The sequence below is a fragment of the Sceloporus undulatus genome, chromosome 4, assembly GCF_019175285.1.
Source record: "Sceloporus undulatus isolate JIND9_A2432 ecotype Alabama chromosome 4, SceUnd_v1.1, whole genome shotgun sequence".
Taxonomy (NCBI): Eukaryota; Metazoa; Chordata; class Lepidosauria; order Squamata; family Phrynosomatidae; genus Sceloporus; species Sceloporus undulatus.
In genome coordinates, this window is record NC_056525.1 from 133,178,747 (window position 1) to 133,196,573 (window position 17,827).

The following is a 17,827-nucleotide window of genomic DNA, read 5'->3' on the forward strand; positions in this document are numbered from 1 at the left end:
TTAAAATTGCCAATCCTCGTATGAGACCCCCAACAGTTAGGAACAAACAGGCTAGTGTGAACAAGATCTAAGAACCATGTTGCAATGTGTAGGATCCACTCAGGGACTTAGCTGGAACATTTTAGACAAAAAAGGGACCTCCTCTAAATATCTTAAATGTAACAAATGTAAACAGACATACAGTGGGCCCTTGGTAGCCGCTGCGGTTTGGTTCCAGGATTACATGTGGACACCAAAATCCATGGATGCTCAAGTCCCATTATATACAATGATATAGTAAAATGGTGTTCCTTATATAAAATGGCAAAATCAAGCTTTGCTTTTTGAAATTTATATATTTTTTGAATATTTTCAAGCTGTGGATGGATGAATCTGTGGATATGGGGGGCCAGCTTTATTCAGACACAACTCCATCTTTCTTTCTTGCTTGCTTGCATAAAGACTATAACAATGAACAAATGGTGAGCAGACTTGCACTCATTCCTAAAAGAGATTAAGTTCATTGATATTTCCAGGTGAATGCTCACTATCACTCCCTTGGTGGAGGGGGATTGGGACAACAAGTTTTGAGCATTTGAAAGAAAATAGGAATGTCCAAGTTCCCCCAACTTCATGCTCTCCCATCTCCTTCCCCAAGAGGGGGAAAAGATCATTCAGGTGCTGGAGGTTGGTCCTTCACACCTGGCCTCCTCCTTGCTTCAACTCTGTGAAAAATGAAGTTGCTGCCAGTGCAGAGTCTGCAAGCATCTTCACTGAAGAAAACAGCAGAGAGATCCAGTTCTTTTGTCCCATTTCTCTAGGAACTCTCTGCCACCTGCTACCCCAGTTCCTGGCTCCCAGTGTGAGCCTCTGTTTGGATGAAGAGGCAGGCAGGCAGGCAGTGGGAAGCACATGATGAATTGAATAGGCACCTTCTGCTCTTAGCAAGCTGTGATTCCCTCAGTTCTGCTTGGAAGAATTTGACCAGCAATTACACTTTCACAACAAATGCATCCTCCAAATGCATCTGAGGAAGTACATTTAAGTCTATGAACGCTCATGCTGTCAACTTCTTTCTTTAGTTAGTCTCAAAGGTGCTACAAGATTTCTCTACTTTCACAACAGTCCTAGTTGGGTTATCCTCAGAGAGTGCGGGAAGAGAAATGCAAAACGTGTGTGTCCCAACCTTATATTACCTCACAAAGGAAGCTGTGGTAGCAAAATGAGAGATGGAATGTAATTAATCTATCTGAATGAATGATCTTTACTAAATGAAATCGTCCCTTCAAGAATCACATATTTCCTGATACAGTATTGAAGAGAAATGTAAAATAATGAATTCGCTTAGAAAATACCCTCTTAGCTCAAGAGGTTTTCCATCCAAGATTTAATTAGCTTATTAACAGTAGCCTGAAAATGAACATTTCAGACACTACCAGGACCCTCTTAAAGCACTTGTTCACAAATGGAAATTCCAAGTAAGGCAACTTCTTTTTTGATTTCTTTATAGAACATTTAAAATATTATCAATCACACATCATCACAAATATAATCAGTGTTTCTTTAAACATTTCATAAGTATTCAATAAACATACAATAAGTATTTCCTACTACTATAACTCTATTCTAACATTACTTACTAATTAATCTTCCAGTAAACTCAACTTGTGTTCCGTCATTCATCTTCAAGTTTCATATCCCCTTCCTTCCATTCCTCTTATACCACTTTCTTATTATTTCCTTCACTCTTTCTTATCCAAACTCATTATTTCACCTTTCTATGGAGTTTATCAGACAAGGGGAATTGGAAGTTTAATCCGATGGCAATCTGAACGCAATCATGGGGTTTCACGTTATTGCGTGATAACCCACTACACACAAATTCGGGCAATGGGAAGTCAGTCCGAACACAATCATGTGCTTTCATGTTATTGCATGATAAACTGCCACACGCAAATTCAGGCAATGGCATGCAATTTTCAGGCAATGAGGAGCCAGTTTGAATGCAATGCGTATTTACATAATTGCACAAAACTAGCGACTTTAAGTGAATGCGTTCTGGCCCCACTTTCTTTTCATTCGAATTTAAGAGAAATTCCTCCCATTTGATAAACTCCTATGTTTTTTCCTTCCTCTCTCCCTTCTAGTTCTACTTCTTCGCCTTATCCTTGTTTTCAAACTCTTCCCTAACATTCCCATACGTCTTCTCTACATACTCAACATACTTTACCATCACCCTTAACCAGTGTTTACCATTCATTCTAACATTCTTCCTTTTAGTACTGTTTTTTCAATACTTCTCTGAATTTCCTTAAATATTCTAAACTTGACTCATCTGTTCTTCTATCTCTACTTATTTTCCTCAAACCAATACCTTATTATTATTTGTGCTTATGTCCAAATACCTCAGTATATATCTTCTACCATCCCCTTTCTTTCATCGTTTTGTCCCATGCATATAAATCACTTAGATGTTTTATAGGTCTGCTATTATCCCCCATTTCTCTTTCAAAACTTTATATACTATAGACCATTCCATATCAAAATTGTCTAAACCAAGTAAAGCAACGTCTAAAGCATGGGTCGGAATCATAGTCTGAGGGGCAAGGGCCTTTTAATAGATATCCCTTGCTGGTGGCTTAAAGCACAATTCTTTTTGGTCCTCCCATGGAAAATTCTGGGGAAGCGGGTGGTGAGGGTTGGAATGTTGTTTGTTTTTGGAGGCAGCAGGGAAGGTGAGTTCATTAAAAGTGTCAGCAAACCTTTCCATACAGTACATCCATACCTGGGTTGTTAGAATCTGCTGCCTGTTTTCACCATAATGAAAGTGTTCCATTCAGAAGCATAAACAAGCCTCTGGCCCTTGTAGGAGCTAAGGTATGGTGTAAAATACAGAGTCAGGCCTGTTACAGACTGCCAAAATAAAGCTGTTTCGGGTCTCTTTGGAGTTATGCTGTTTAAATGATGCATGCATCCTAAGAATCCGGAAGCTGCACCAAAAGCTGCACTCCAGTGCTTAGGAATGGAGTGTGGCTTTGGCCCAACCTCCAGACTCTTAGGACCCATGCATCATTTAAACAGCATAACTCCAAAGAGACCCGAAGCAGCTTTATTTTGGCAGTCTGTAACAGGCCTCACTATTCCGATCAAAAGTTGGACTAGTAGAAAATTGAATAAGATGAACCTTGGGGTCCCTTCTAATTCTGTGATTCTACAAGACAATGAAGGACCTCGAGGTTCATCTAATTTAATTTCCTACTAGTTCCAGGAGCCATAGCTAAAGCAACACTGAGTGGTGGTCACCCACACTGTTTAAAAACCTCCAACAAAGGGAGGTCCGTCACCTTTCAAAGCAGTCCACTGGACAGCTCTTACATTAGGAAATTCTTCCTAAAATTTAGTGACAATCTCCTTTCCTTTAATTTCTGTCTACTGATTTGGCCTCATCCTCTGGAGGAGCAGAAAAAAAGCTTGATCTGTCTTCTGCCTGACAGTCATTCAACTATTTAAAGATGGCTATCTTATCACCTCTTAGGGTTTGTCTCATTTGGGTTGCCCTCTTTTGGACTTGTTCCAGGCAATGATGCAGGGTCTTAATGGAAAGCCCTTGCCTTGCCCTCCCAACTGATGCTAGTGGAAAGTGTATTGAATATGCTCCAATGAACAAGAGAAGGAAGAGACAGAAGACACTTGTGTGTAAGTCAAAACTAGCAAAGTAATGCCAGCAAAAGCAAACAGCAGCCAGCACAAGCCCTGGGAGCAATTGAGTGGCCCAGAGCTTAAACATTCTTCACTGTGCATGTGTCTGAGAGACAGAGAATGAGATATATTGGAGACAGCATTGTTCTTTCACGCAACCAACCTACAGGAGTGTAGAATCCATGCCCTGCTACTTAAGGAGAGATTGGGAATGGATTTCAGGTTAGGGTAGCCTGCAAAGATATAACCGTGTTAGTCTGTAGAATCCATATGTAGAGAGCTCTTGCAGCACCTTTGAGACTAACTGAAATAAAGAAATTGGCAGCATGAGCTTTCATAGACTTCAGTAGTAGACTGAAGTCTATGAAAACCCATACTGCCAATTTCTTTCTTTCAGTTTATCTCAAAGGTGCTGTAAGATCCCTCTACGTAGAGCAGCCTGGCCATGGTGCAGCCCAGTAGTCTCATGACAACTGTTGCATCTGCTGCTGGCCTGGAACATGTTTTGGTTCCTTTAGCCCTAACCAATCTAGGTACTTGTTGCAAAGCAATCTTGTAGCACCTTTGAGACTTACAAAGAGAAGTTGGTAGCATGAGCTTGCATAGATGTGAGTCTACTTTCTCATATCCTTGGGGTGGAATGGAAAGTCCAGAGACCTATATAAACAGGCTATGCATGAAAATGCTCATAGAAATGCAAAACTTTGTGGGTGTGGCGAAGAGGTGACAAGTTCAGTTTTAATGATGGTCATTGAGGGACAAGGCAGGAGGAAGGACTGCTGCCTAAAGGCAAGGTGAGTAGATAACCATTATGAATATTAGGATGCAGTGTGGGAACCAAAAAGAAGACAGGATGAACTAGGTAGGGCTGCATGTCATCTTGGGATGGGATCAATCAGGGTGGTGATATCATAGCAGGTGATTGCTGGAGATATTGCTGGAGCCTGAAGAGTCTTTTGAGTGATTGCTGTGTTTATATGCTAATACAAGTATAAGCTTGAAAAGGGTCAGTCTGCATTCTTGATCAAAATAACATTTTGACTCTTCTCTCCCCTGCTTTCCCTATACTAGCTTTATTCAAATAAAACCAACTTAAATGGAAAACATAAAAATGCAAAACTTACAGACTTTCCCAAATGTATAAAGATTTGATCTCTACTTCCTTGCTCCCTCCTTCTGCTTCCTCCCCCACTTCTTTCCTCCAGTCTCTGTTGCTGAACTTCATCACTGCAACTTTATATTTGTTCCCTGCTCCTCACCCTTTTTTCCCAGCCTGCTGGATTTATTTAACTGAAATCCTAGTCTGACACTATTAATGCGCTACATCATGGCACACACTGAGGGATGCAAAAAATACTATTGTGAAGGTGGAGAACATCCTGCTTGTTTCCATTTTCAAAGAAAGTTATTAAGCATGCATGCCAGGAAGCAGGACCCTTGGACTGAATGGGATTTCCTTCTAACTAAACTTTCTTAAGGTTGCACAAATGCACACTGGAAGTGCTTCTCTGCCAATTCATAAATCACTAAATAAAGTAAGCCATATCAGCTTAAGGGAGAAACCAAAATTTTTTGCTTAAATGAAGGTTTGACTGCCATCCCCATTTTCCTAGCATAAAGCTCAGAGTGGATTGTTTTTTTTCGTGTGAAAATAAAATGGGAAGGGACTGAAGCTTTGTACTGTTTTGAATGATCCTCTGAGCATCTTTCTCAGCCTCACCTAACTTGCAGGATTCCTTTTTGAATAGTAAAAAACTGATGACAAAAGGTATATTAATCAGACATGAATGCCAGTAGAAGTATCTGTGCATGGGAAAATGGTGTTAAGTAAATTAATATATTATTTTTATTATTACCAGCAGTACTTTTATAAGCAATTGCTTGGATTCAAATAAAGAATTTACTTGAGATAAAAATATATCCTCATTTTTATTCTGTTAATCAAGAAGCTTCAATATAACAAGCAAAACAAGTCTTACAATATTCTGTCACACATGTTTTCATGTGCAGAAATGCCCTTCAATTACTGAACTATTATCTAGACATCCCTGGTTGAACTTGCACTTTCCATTGCATGCACTCTCCATTACATGTAATTAACTGTTCATGCATATAGATCTGTAATCTGCATTTAGTGTTTACACACTGTATATACCTGGTGATAGCTGTTTATTGGGCGCAAACTGTATGTGTATAGGTAAAAAAAATGTGTACACATGAAGACAGACTGTACATGCGCTGCATGTAATACATCCCCGCACTCTCTCCTTATATACCTGGGTTGTTCTGAAAACAGACAGGGAGAGAATGCGAGAATCCTGTGAGCAATCCTTTTGAGAAGATAGGTGGAATAGAAAAATATTTTTAGAAGAATGTAATGTATGGCTATTTGGCACATTTGTTTTCATCTGCCACTCATAATTTCTTATTTATATTTATCTGTTTAATTCCAGAATGCCTATTAGAGTTCTTCAGTGTTCAGAGACAGACTTGGTAAAGTAAGAACGTATATATATCTAGAGAAGCAGGAAACCGAACTTGTTGACTTGATAGCTTCCATTCTTGGTACTCAAAATACACCATCATGATAATTATCCTAGGACAGGAGTTTCCCCATTGCCATTTTGGCAAGGGCCAGAGGTTGGAAGTAAAGAGCTGGAAACAGCTGAATACACTGAGTTCTGTGAGATTAGCTCAGTAGTCTGTCAACTTGTTTTAATTAAGTGCCCAATCCATTCAAGTCTTCAAGAGATCTTCTTGTCATGTAAGCCAAACGTGCCCAGTGTAGTTGACAGTGGGTGGAGGGATAGCAGGAACTGTCAGTTGAGACAAATATAAGGTAATTTTAAGAGCAGATGGAGTCACTCTGCCTGACAGATAGATCATTTCTGAGGCAAAGAAAATAGAAACAAAAAAGGAATGATAGTATCATGCACAGACAGGCAAATGCAGAAGTAAACCTTTTTGAACAGAGTAGCACATCTATCAATTTGTACATACTTACCCAGTGAAAAAGTTATATGTGTATCTGCACTGGTGTAGATGTGTTATTGTTTTTTAGAACACTTGTAATGGTAAATTTTCTTTTCAAACTGAGAGAAATTCAGTGGAAGAAAAAAAATGGTTTAAGCACAAAATTAAGGCCTTCAAGCGCCACTAAACTGACACTTTTAATATATTCTATGATCAGTAGTTATGCTGTGTAATGCCATAAATTATGCTTGTGTCCAACTTATCCTCCATAAACCCACACATTTTCCTTGGTCTGCCTAATCAAAGTAGAGATGGGGACAGTGGAATGTCCTGAATCAGCAGAGATGAGCCATATTTGAAGGCCTCCTCTGTGGCAATGCAGGCAGCACAGAAATTATTTTTTGCTGCCAGCATTATATCCGCACGGAGCTGTCCAGCAGAGTTGTTTTGTGTAGTCAGGGGTCTCTTACTCAACCTCAAGTAGAAAATGCAGCCCACTTGGCAGCCCGCTGTAAAGAATTTGTACAGCACTCTGCAAATAAAGTCACTCAGATTCACTCTGACTTGGATGCTGTAGTTCATATAGTGCCAGTGGGTGTCCCATCCTCATCAGAAGCACAATTGGTGGGGACACGAGAGGAACCATCTTGGTGGCTGTCCCTAGAGTCTGGCATTCCCTTCTCAGGGAGACCAGCACGGCTCCCTCTTCATTGGCCTTCTGCCAGTATGATAAGACCTAGCTGTTCAGACAGGCTTTTAAAATGGACTTTTTGTAAAGGACCGGCTTGAAATGTTGTTTCATCTTAAAATGTTTTTTATACAGTTTTATCTTTTTAAATTGTATTCTATTCTTTTAATAGCAATCTATTTTAATATTGTAATAATTTAATTGCTTTGTAATGCGCCTCTTTTCTATGTTTTTAATTGCATTGTTCTTTTAATATTGTTAAGCCTCTCTGAGACCCAGTTCTGGGAAAAGAGAGGGATACAAACAAATATTATAAAAATATAATAATATTGACCTGATCCTTTAATTCCTTTAGGATGGATTTGAACCTTACTGTATTGTTAGAAGAAACATCTCCCCAGGTGAGCAGACCCATAATAGTTTTCTACTTACACCTTATAGCTGGCAAGATGGGTAGAATGGCAAAGGATGGGGAGAAGCTCTTCTCAGATGCAGCAGATGCAAGTGATATTCCTGCTAACTTTGCCTAAGGCTTAATTGTATAGCTGTGCTTCTAGAACCAGTGACAAAGCAAATAATCTGCTTCATAGATTTTAGGTGATACCAAGAACTTTACCATGATTTTGAGGTGATACCAAGGACTTTAATAGTGAGGTTGTATAATGCACTAATTTTGAGCATGACTGGGTTGCTTAATTATTAACCATTTTACTGAATTTGTGAGTCAGCAGCTGTTCCCCAATAAAAGGCATCCTTGTGTTTGATCTTAGCCCACACATCTTTTTCTGTTGCGAGGACACAACCTGGACACAAGTCTGAATCAAAGATCCTTCTGCTTTTCAACTGCAGGACCTTACCATACAAATCATTTCATTTCTACCAAGTATGTCAAGTTCAAGAGCAGATTCTTAAAGCACACCTGCTGGCGGAGATCTCAACCTGGTCATGAATAAATACTTCTGTTATTCAGTATATTGACATTCTAGAATCAAAATAAGAAACCTGCATTCTCGTGTCACCATCACTCTTAGCAAAGTGAAACATAAAAGCCTCCTCTGTGTTGAGGCAGTGTCAAAGGATGCTAAGAGATGGCACTTTCTTACTCTTGAACCCATCCAGCGACTACTGGTATAACCAACAAAAAGGCATGGCTCCAATCACAGCAAGCTTCCTGTACCAATACAGCAAGACTAAGATACTTCAAAAAACAAAACAGGAGCAGGACAATATGAGGCATCTTTTCTGGTCCTAAGCATGACATCCTCCCCATCTGGATTTAAGCCCCAAAAGATGAAGGGAAAGTGTGAGTCCATAGATGGCAAGTTACAAAAAAGAACAATTTGGAACACCCCAGAACATCATCCCAGACAATGCAGCATGTCTGTTAAGGCATCAGCTTTTATTTTCCTGGCTCTGTGGAGCTTGATCCAACATGAAATAGCCTTTACTTTGGTTCTTTATCAATGACTTGGGTGAAGAAATAGAGGGTATGCTTATCAAATTTGCAGATGACACCAAATTAGGAGGAGTAGCTAATATCCCAGAGGAAAGGATCAAAATTCAAAATGACCTTAATAGATTAGAAAGCTGTGCCAAAGCTACTAAAATGAAATTCAATAGGGAGAAATGTAAGATACTACACTTAAGTAGAAAAAATGAAATAAACAGATATAGGATGGGAGACACCTGGCTTAACATGACTACATGTGAAAGGGATCTAGGAGTCCTGGTCCAGTGTGATGTGGCAGCTTAAAAGGCCAATGCTATTTTAAGCTGCATCAATAGAAGTATAGTGTCTAGTTCAAGGTAAGTAATAGTGGCATTTTATTCTGCCTTGATTAGGCCTCACCTGGAATACTGTGTCCAGTTCTGGGCACCACACTTCAAAAAGGATGTTGACAAATTGGAGCATGTCCAGAGGAGGGCCACCAAAATAGTGAAGGGCCTGGAAACCATGCCTTATGAGGAGAGACTTGGGGAGCTGGGGGTGTTTAGCCTAGAAAAGAGACAGTTAAAAGGTGATATTATAGTCCTGTTTAAGTATTTGAGGGGGTGTCACCTTGAGGATGGAGAAGGCTTGTTTTCTGCTGCTGCAGAGACTAGAAGATGGAACAGTGGATGCAAGCTACAGGAAAAAACATTCCACCTTAACATTAGGAGGAACTTCCTGACAGTAAGGGCTGTTCGACAGTGGAACACACTTCCTCAGAGCATGATGGAATCTCCTTCCTTAGATGTCTTTAAGCAAAGGCTGGATGGCCATCTGTTAAGGATGCTTTGATTATGATTTCCTGCTTGGCAGAATGGGGTTGGACTGGATGGCCCTTGCTGTCTCTTCTAACTCTATGATTCTAACTTTCATATAATTCCCCCCACAAGCACTGAAGATAAATTTAAAATGTTGTAAAGTATTGGATAACATCCAACATCTGCCACTGGTGAGGGGCAGGATCTGGACTAGATGAATGACTAGTTTAACCTGGTATGACAGCTCTTTAATACTAAAAGGATAATTTTATTACAGTATGCTGCTTTGCTAGATGCTAACTCTTCATGATAGGAAATGTGATCCAGAACTTATCCAGAACTTATACCATAACAAAGGTTGAAAGTTCCTATTGCTAATTCTCAATTAACCAGCAAATTAATCAACTAGAATTGCAGCTAACTGCAAATGTATATCTTTTAAGTTGTACATTTTGTGCTGGACCACGTACAGTCTGGTATGATTGTTCAAAAATAATTAATATTGTGTTCACTAGGATTTACACCCAAGAAAGTGTGCAGATAACAGCAGGTTGTGTCTTAACTCTAAATGAATTAAATTAATACTTTTAATCAGTTAAAAAGTGCTCCAAGTACACTGGGTAGTTTTTTCAGAAATACAACGACATATATCTGTCTTCGGAATCAACGTGGTCTGTAGTGGTTTGAGTACTGAACTATGATCCTGGAGACCAGGATTCAAATTGCAGCTCAGCCATGGAAACTCACTTTGGGCTAGTCTCAGCCTCAGAAAACCCCTTGAGAAGTTCACATTAGGGTCACCATAAGTCAGAAATGACTTGAAGGCAAGCAACAACAAATACCTGCCTCCATAAAACAACAACAACAAAACCCTGCACCACCATTACCATCCTCACATAAAATAACAGCCAAGCAAACCAATTATCTTCAGATATATTTTTGTTTTCCAGAGGACAAGGCTAAGAGTCCTACTGGATTCCAGCCACTGGCAGGCATCCTCTTAGCAGCCTTGCTGACTTCTGTGCCTTCCTCCATGGCCTCCAGACAAAGTGCATTCCTTTCTCAAAGGTTCTTTAAGCATCATCCTGTTTACATTTAAACAGACATCTACAGCTCATAGTCTGCCTCATAATCTTCCAAGTGCAACCACCTTAGCTCACTTCCTGCAAAGTCTATGTAGCCTTTTAAAGTCACAACACAGAATCTCCCTCCCATCCTGTTTACCTACTTCATATGCCCAGTCTCTCTCCCACTCACCATGATCCTTGCTGCTTTAAATTACTCCAGTAGCACATATATGGACCAACACCAACTTGTACATTTTCACTCATGTGTTACAGCTGGTAAACAAACTGGTGCCATAACATGCTTCCATTTTGTGTCAGGATAAACAACCAAGTCCATTTACTGTTAGGTAGGGTAGGAGAGCTACAACAGAATGGAAGGCATGTATATGTTATGGGGCACAATCTATAAAGAAGCTAATTTTAATGGATCTCGAACAGCAGAAAGTCCTGGTGGATTTCCCAATGACACTGTTAACTTGTAATTTGAATTGACACCCTCACATACCAATGGCATATATATGTCTGTGCCTGGTTTCCACTCCACCAAATGCATCTGAGAAAGTGGCTGAAGTCTATGAAAGCTCATGCTGCCAATTTCTTTCTTTCAGTTAGTTTCAAAGGTGCTACAAGATCTCTCTATGTACTGATTATACAGACTAACACGGCTATAACTTGGAATTCGGCCCTGATAATTAGTGAGAGAATGGGATGCAATTTGGATTTTCCACTCCAGACAACAAAATGAGATGCCTCTACTCACCAAACTTCTTCAACCTTTCCCTTTCGCCTACCAGGCATAGCTTCCCCTAGAAATCATGGGAGTTTACACAAGGTTTGCATCCTCGATTATCCAAGATACTAGTCACATTCAATTAAAGTCAGCACTTCAGTGCAAACCATTGATCTGTAAGCCATTTGCCATGTCCTACATCTGTAAACAGAGTGGAAAAAGCCACATGGGCAGCAGCATATATTCAACAGCAGAACTGATTTCATCCGCTTTCTGTCCCTCATTAATGTTACATTCATGAGTAACACACTCAAAGCTGTCATTTGTTAAAATGCCTCAAAGCTTCATTGGGGACATTAGGATAGCCTTCCCCTTCTTCTGCCTGTCCAGTATTTGTCCCTTCCCATATACCTCCAGCTGTGCCTGTAGCAACTGCATTCAAAATTTTCATTCTACCTCCTGGCCCCTTTTGCCTGGCAACAGTCAGACCCGGTTCCTTTTTCCTTCGGATTTGCCAGCTCCCAGCTAATTTTCTATGACCCAACCATTTCTCATTTTGACCCTCTCTCGACTGCACACACAGCTTTCATGGTACTTGGTACAAGGCTTCTGACAAAGCATCAACCATACACACAAATTTACATCACAGCCATGGAGCTTCTGGCAAGCTGATGGCAACACTAATATTTCTTTTTGCCTGCTCCACACCCCAAATCCTTAGTTCTGGGTGTACAACACTCTTCTCAGCTTTTCACTTTCCATGAAGTGATAAGATCCCAAAGATGCCATCCTATATACCACTGGGTTTATTCACTGCATCTATTCCCTGAAATGGTTGCAAGCCACACATTTAATACAACACATAGGTAGACTTCAAATATGACATTGGAGTAATTCAGAAGCACAATCTTGAAACTTTTGGGCATGCGGTCCATGGGCCTTTTAAACTGCAGTATCTCATCTGATTTAAGACAGGTTTCTGCTCAGCCTTAGTTGCACATAAAGATATATAGCAAAGTCTTCCAATTATTATGATACTAAAGAAAATCACTTAATTTTAAGACTACAACTCATCATATTTGTGGAAGCCAATCTCACTGAGCAAAGGGGGGCAAACAACCCAATCCTATGCATATATACGCAGAAGTATCCAGAACCTTCGAGAAGCCATGATTGGTAAGTACTAGGTAAACTGTTGTTGTTGTTTTTTAAATCATTCTGACAATCAGTTAGTATGCATACATATTCAGGGAAAATAGGCCTTCAGGAAAAATCATGTAAAATTTTAGAATGCAAAATAGAGCCAAATTCATTAATTTTGTCGAAACCTTGAAACAAATGAGTTCCAACCTGCTGTTAAAAAAATAGCAACAAAAGGCAGGGGAGGATTAGGCTGCAATGGAACTGACCTTCCTTTCATGGAGCCCAGCCTAGCCCTGAGAAAGATGAAATCTGATGCAAGTTGTAGCTGGAGATCTTTATTGCCAGGGATTTTTTATTTCAAACTAACATCCTGGTGATTAGCTGTTATGGCCTATGGTAAGCTACAGAGGAAATCCTGATGGGCAATGAAACAGTAGTGAATAACTAGAGGTGTGGCAGGGGTGGAAAAGATGGCTTGGCAATGTGGAAGCAATTTAAAAATCAATAAAATAGGCAATCTCTCAAAAGCATACAGGGTAACATTTAGCAACAAGTATCAGCCTCCTCCTCCATGCTCTATAATTTTTTTTTCCAGAAATAGGCTAATTCAGTGGCAAGAATCCCATTAAATCCAGTGCTCCTCTTGCAAACATTTGATACAAATAAAGAAACCGGAAAAATCAGTTGTCCACAAAATCCACTTACATGAATGCCTTTCATCAATGAAGTTAAAAAAAAAATCTAATGGGTCCCTCACATTAAAGTCACAAGGAGAAATAGGTAACCATAGAATTACACTATTACTAAAGGGTCCTGATATGGACACATTTTAAGGCAAAGATAAGGAGATTGAGGTTCTGATCACCACTGAACATTTAATTGAGCCTGACCCAAAAGTACTTCCCAATGGGATGTATCCCATGTTGATCCGTAGGACAAAGTTGTCATTTTGCATTTTCCACTCCAAGCAGCCCCATATATTGACTAGCCCAGTATCTGCCTAAGGAATTAACAGGATTAGTAAAGGCAGGGAGGGGCAAGCCCCATACATTCTGAACTACAACGCCAACAATAACTGACCACAGGTTGTTCTGGCTGCAGCTGGAGGGCATCTGGTTATCTCCCCTTTGGCAGGCTGCATGCCATGTATGGCTTCGGTAGTACATATACTCTTGAGACCTACGTAGTGCATTCCTCAAGCATTTCCTTGTACTTTATGCATACGCAAGTTCACATTTCCAAGCCTCTGTATCATTTCGATAGATGGAATTATGTCTCAGAGAAATCTCAACAGTGAGGGTATACTCCCTCGCTAGAGTACATTTAATATTCCTATTGTGTGATCTTACAGAGGGTTGATGTAGGAGAAGAGAAAAAAATTGTAATTGGTTAAAATCAAGCGCTGTAGCCTGACAATTTAACTCCACGGTGTAGATAAATCCTTTCTGTAATGCATGGACTCCGGCGTCTTCTCAGGAGTCGCGGGTGTGGAACTGTGTGCCTAGTCCTTCATCCTTTTGATTTGTAACAAACCTGACCTTTCTCCCAGGGCCTGCCCTCAGTGTCCTTTAAGACTTGTGCTATCTAAGGCCTTTCTGTTGTCCATACAGCTGTATTCATTTAAAAAACAACAACTTTAACTCCCCCCTTTCCCTCAGACTTTGCAAGGTCATTCTCCAACTCCTGTAAACCTAAAAGCATTGAGATGAACAACAAGAACAACAACAAATTCACCAGTTCTTAAGACCGCTTTGCTCAAATTCCTCTTTGTCATCGGGAGGGGCACGGATTACACATAGCATGCAATTCTGGAGGCGCGTACAACAATGGAACGGCCTTAAAGTCATCACAGACAACAGGGCAAATTACTTTGCAAAACACATTCTGGATCTCTTTGGGATCATCAACATCTAGCGGTGGCATTCACGGACCAGCTCCCCTGCCAAAGGATCAAACACTTACTCTTCTTAGAAGGTGCTAGAATGCAAATGCTGGATGCCAAATTACAAAAAGTTGTGCGTAGTCCCCAGGAAACATTCCAGCTTTTATATATATATATATATATATAACAATCTAGCCATCAACACAAACCCTCAGAAACATGAAGAAACTGAAATGGGAACCGGAAAAAGAGCCCGGCTCTATTGTGCACAATCAATCCTTGAAAAGAACAGCCGCTTAGATGAAAGATGAAGGAGGTGGGAAAGTGTTGGAAGGAGTCTGTCTTTTTTTAATTGGTCAGTTAACACAGAACTGGCAGATATTATTAGTTTTATTTCTGAAGACGAACCTTAGTCGCATCTGAAACAGCCACAAAACTGGCCCTGTTAAAAAGGTGGATGAAAGGGAGAGGAAACCGACAATGAAAAGGAAGAAAAAGAAAGGTGGCAGCAGCACCTTTAAGGCTCACTGGTGTTTTTCTATTATTATTATCACATGAGCTTTGAACACTGTCATGGGAAATGCAAACATTGCCCACAGCTATCCTCAACCCTTGAAAGCCTATCTAACCAGAGCCCCACCCCAGCACTTCTCAGCCCATGCTTCCCAGTCTGTTATTTCTCAACCCTAGAAGGAAGCAGGGTCCAGAGGAAAAGGGGCAACAAGTTGTCTAGAAGCAAAAACACACATGCTCTTTCGCCCAGCGGTCAAAGCAACCTGTTTGCTCTTAGGGTGCACACCTTGCATGCAGAGATAGATCCTCATGTGTGCTACATGCCTCCTTCCTCCACAGGTAGATTCATCCCCAGAGCCTCTCATAGAGACCCCAAGGGCCATCCAGTCCAACCCCATTCTGCCATGCAGGAACTCTCAATCAAATCATCCCCGACAGATGGCCATCCAGCCTCTGCTTAAAGACCTCCAAGGAAGGAGACTCCACCACTCTCCATCCCATGCCCATTGCCACCTTGTCAAGGGAGGGCAGAACAGGATGTATGCCAAGGGGAAGATGGGCAAAAAATGGAGGAACGGTGGGATGAATCTGCCTGTAGAGGCATGATGGGGCACATATGAGGATCCACCTCTGCACAAAAGGTGTGCATCCTGAGAGCAAACAGGTTGATTTGACCCCTCTCAGAGAAGCACATCCAGCTCTCCGAATAGAAGGCTCCACTTGTGGGGGGGGGGGGGGAAGACCTTTGACAACACAAATAAAAATGGAGCATACGCCACACACAGCCACGACATCCAAAGCCACGGAACCCCTTTGGCTGGCTTCCTTGAATCAGGCATCGGTGTCAGGGAAAAGGCCACAGGAAAGCTGGACTCCCTCTCAAAGGGTGTGGGGGGGCGCTTCCCTCCCTGCTCTTGGAACCAAGAAGAGGGCCTCCCGACAATTCCCTCTGGGTGGGAAGGCACCGGAGCAAGAAGCCCCTCCAGCCAGAGAGAGAGAGAGCAACAAGCATCGCCCCCCCTCCCCATCATCTCGCCGCTTTCCACGGCATGATCAAAACACCCCAATCTGAAAAAAGCCTTTGCATTGGCACACCGCTCCGCCTACGCCTAGATGGATGGGGATGGAGATGATTGGGGATCAAATCCCCCCTTGGCCACTTGTTGGGGGCTGCTGGGGCGGGAGGCAGATCCGCACACTTCGCCGCAGCAGCCCCGGGACGCTCTGCGGAGGAGTGTGCAGATCTGCCTCCCCCAGCAGCCCCCACAAGTGGCTAAGGGGAGGTTATCTAGTCCTGATCCATCCCTGATTTGCCCCCTCCATGTCCATTTTCCCCTAAGAGCCAGCCTCTAGCCTATAAACCAAACCAAAGTGGGGAAACGCAGCCATCAGGGCTAGTCTTCCCCGCAGCATCTCGCCTTAAACCAAAGTGGTGGAGAACGCAGAGATCAGGGCTGCCTTCCCTGATCGGTGCCTATGACACCTCCCCAACCCCCCCAACCCTTGTGTCCGATTTTCCTAAGGCTAGATCAGCATCTCGCCTATCAATGAATGTAGGTGTGTTGTGTGTTATGGGGGGGGAGGGATGCTCACGGTTGCCACACACACACATACACACAGTGGAGATGGCTTTCCATTCCAGACCCTGTGGTTGAGCCTTCCATAATTTTTATTGGACAGCGATCGGAGGTTGGGGGGGGGGAGATGGGGTGCAGCCTCTACTGCGGCGGGTGCTGGTGGGTTGTCTCTCTCTGTGTGTGTGAGCAGTGTGCTGGAGTGGCTAGAAAAAACACACACACACACCGCAAAAAAGGAGCTTGGCTCTGGATGCGCCTCTCCAAATTTGGTCCGCCGCTCCTCCATCGCCTTCGCCCCTCCATTCCCTGCCCTCTCTCTCTCTCTCAATCTCTGTCTCGATCTGTCTCTCCGTGTCCCCAAGCTCCCGGCTTCCCATCTCCAGTGCTCTCCGTCCGGCATTCCGACACTTCGGCGGTCCGTGAAGCCATTCCCTCCCGCTTCCTTCCCTCTCTGACTCCGCATCTCCCTCCTACTTAATGCCGGCCGGGGCTCCTCCTCGCTCGCCGCTCCTCTCCGGGCATCTTCTCCCCGATGCCTGCCTTCTTTCCTTCCTCCTTCCCGCTTCCTTTCTTTCCCCAAGAGATCAGGCTCTGCTTCGGTTGGGGGCAATGCCAGGCTAAAGCCCCGAAAAGCCCCTTCTCTCCCCAGTTGGAGGGGAGAAGAGGCGTCAGGATGGAGGGGGGTCCGAGCCGGAGCGTGGTCCCTGGGAGTGTGTGAGGCGGCGGAGGCTTGTGCAGAGGAGCGGGGACCGGGGATGACCCTCCCTTCCTCCTCCTCCTCCTTCGCTGCCCAAGCAGAGGAGGAGCTCCGGCGCCCCGACCAGCTGCCAGCCCCGGCACCGGACTCTTCTGGGCGCAGCAGCCTTCCCTTCCTCTCTCCTCTGCAAAGAGGAGATGGCTCCCTGGCTCTGCTCGGTAACTGGGAAGCAGGAGGCTTTCTCCTCCGCAGGGGGCGGACCCGGGCTGAGCCGCAGGCGCCTCCCGCTCTTGCTTCTTCTTCTTCTCCCTCCCCCTCCCCTCCCTCCCTCCCTCCCTCCCTCTCGGTCCCGGGTCGCCATTCTGGCGTCTCTCCCTGGCTAGCCCCTCCCCCTGGCTGCACTGGCTCCACTTCCATTGACTTGCCTTGGAAGGAGAGCCACTCCGCAGCGGCTCCAAGAGGAGAGGAAGAAGAGGAGAGGAAGAAGAAGAAGAAGAAGCCTGGGAAAGAAGCCCGACACTAGGCTCCGCGCGCCTCGCCTCTGCTGCTGGGGGCTGCGCTGCCTCGCACCCACCACCCAGACCCCGGAGAGGAAGAGGAAGAAGAGGAGGAGGAGGAGGAGAAGCAAGAGG

General features: G+C 43.1%; 1 protein-coding gene across 4 annotated transcripts in view; it reads right to left on the reverse strand.

The window, feature by feature from the left end:
- The window catches only part of PCDH1 (protocadherin 1), a 226,442-nt gene extending 209,405 nt beyond the window's left edge, over positions 1-17,037 (reverse strand). For 3 of the 4 annotated variants that reach the window (XM_042463007.1, XM_042463010.1, XM_042463009.1), the window contains exon 1: positions 16,973-17,037. The gene's annotated coding sequence lies outside the window, so the exon portion shown is untranslated. Of the gene's footprint in view, positions 1-9,188; positions 9,214-16,972 lie in introns of those variants that run through there. The other variant, XM_042463008.1, reaches the window with a different exon arrangement.
- Between the last annotated feature and the right edge of the window lie 790 nt (positions 17,038-17,827).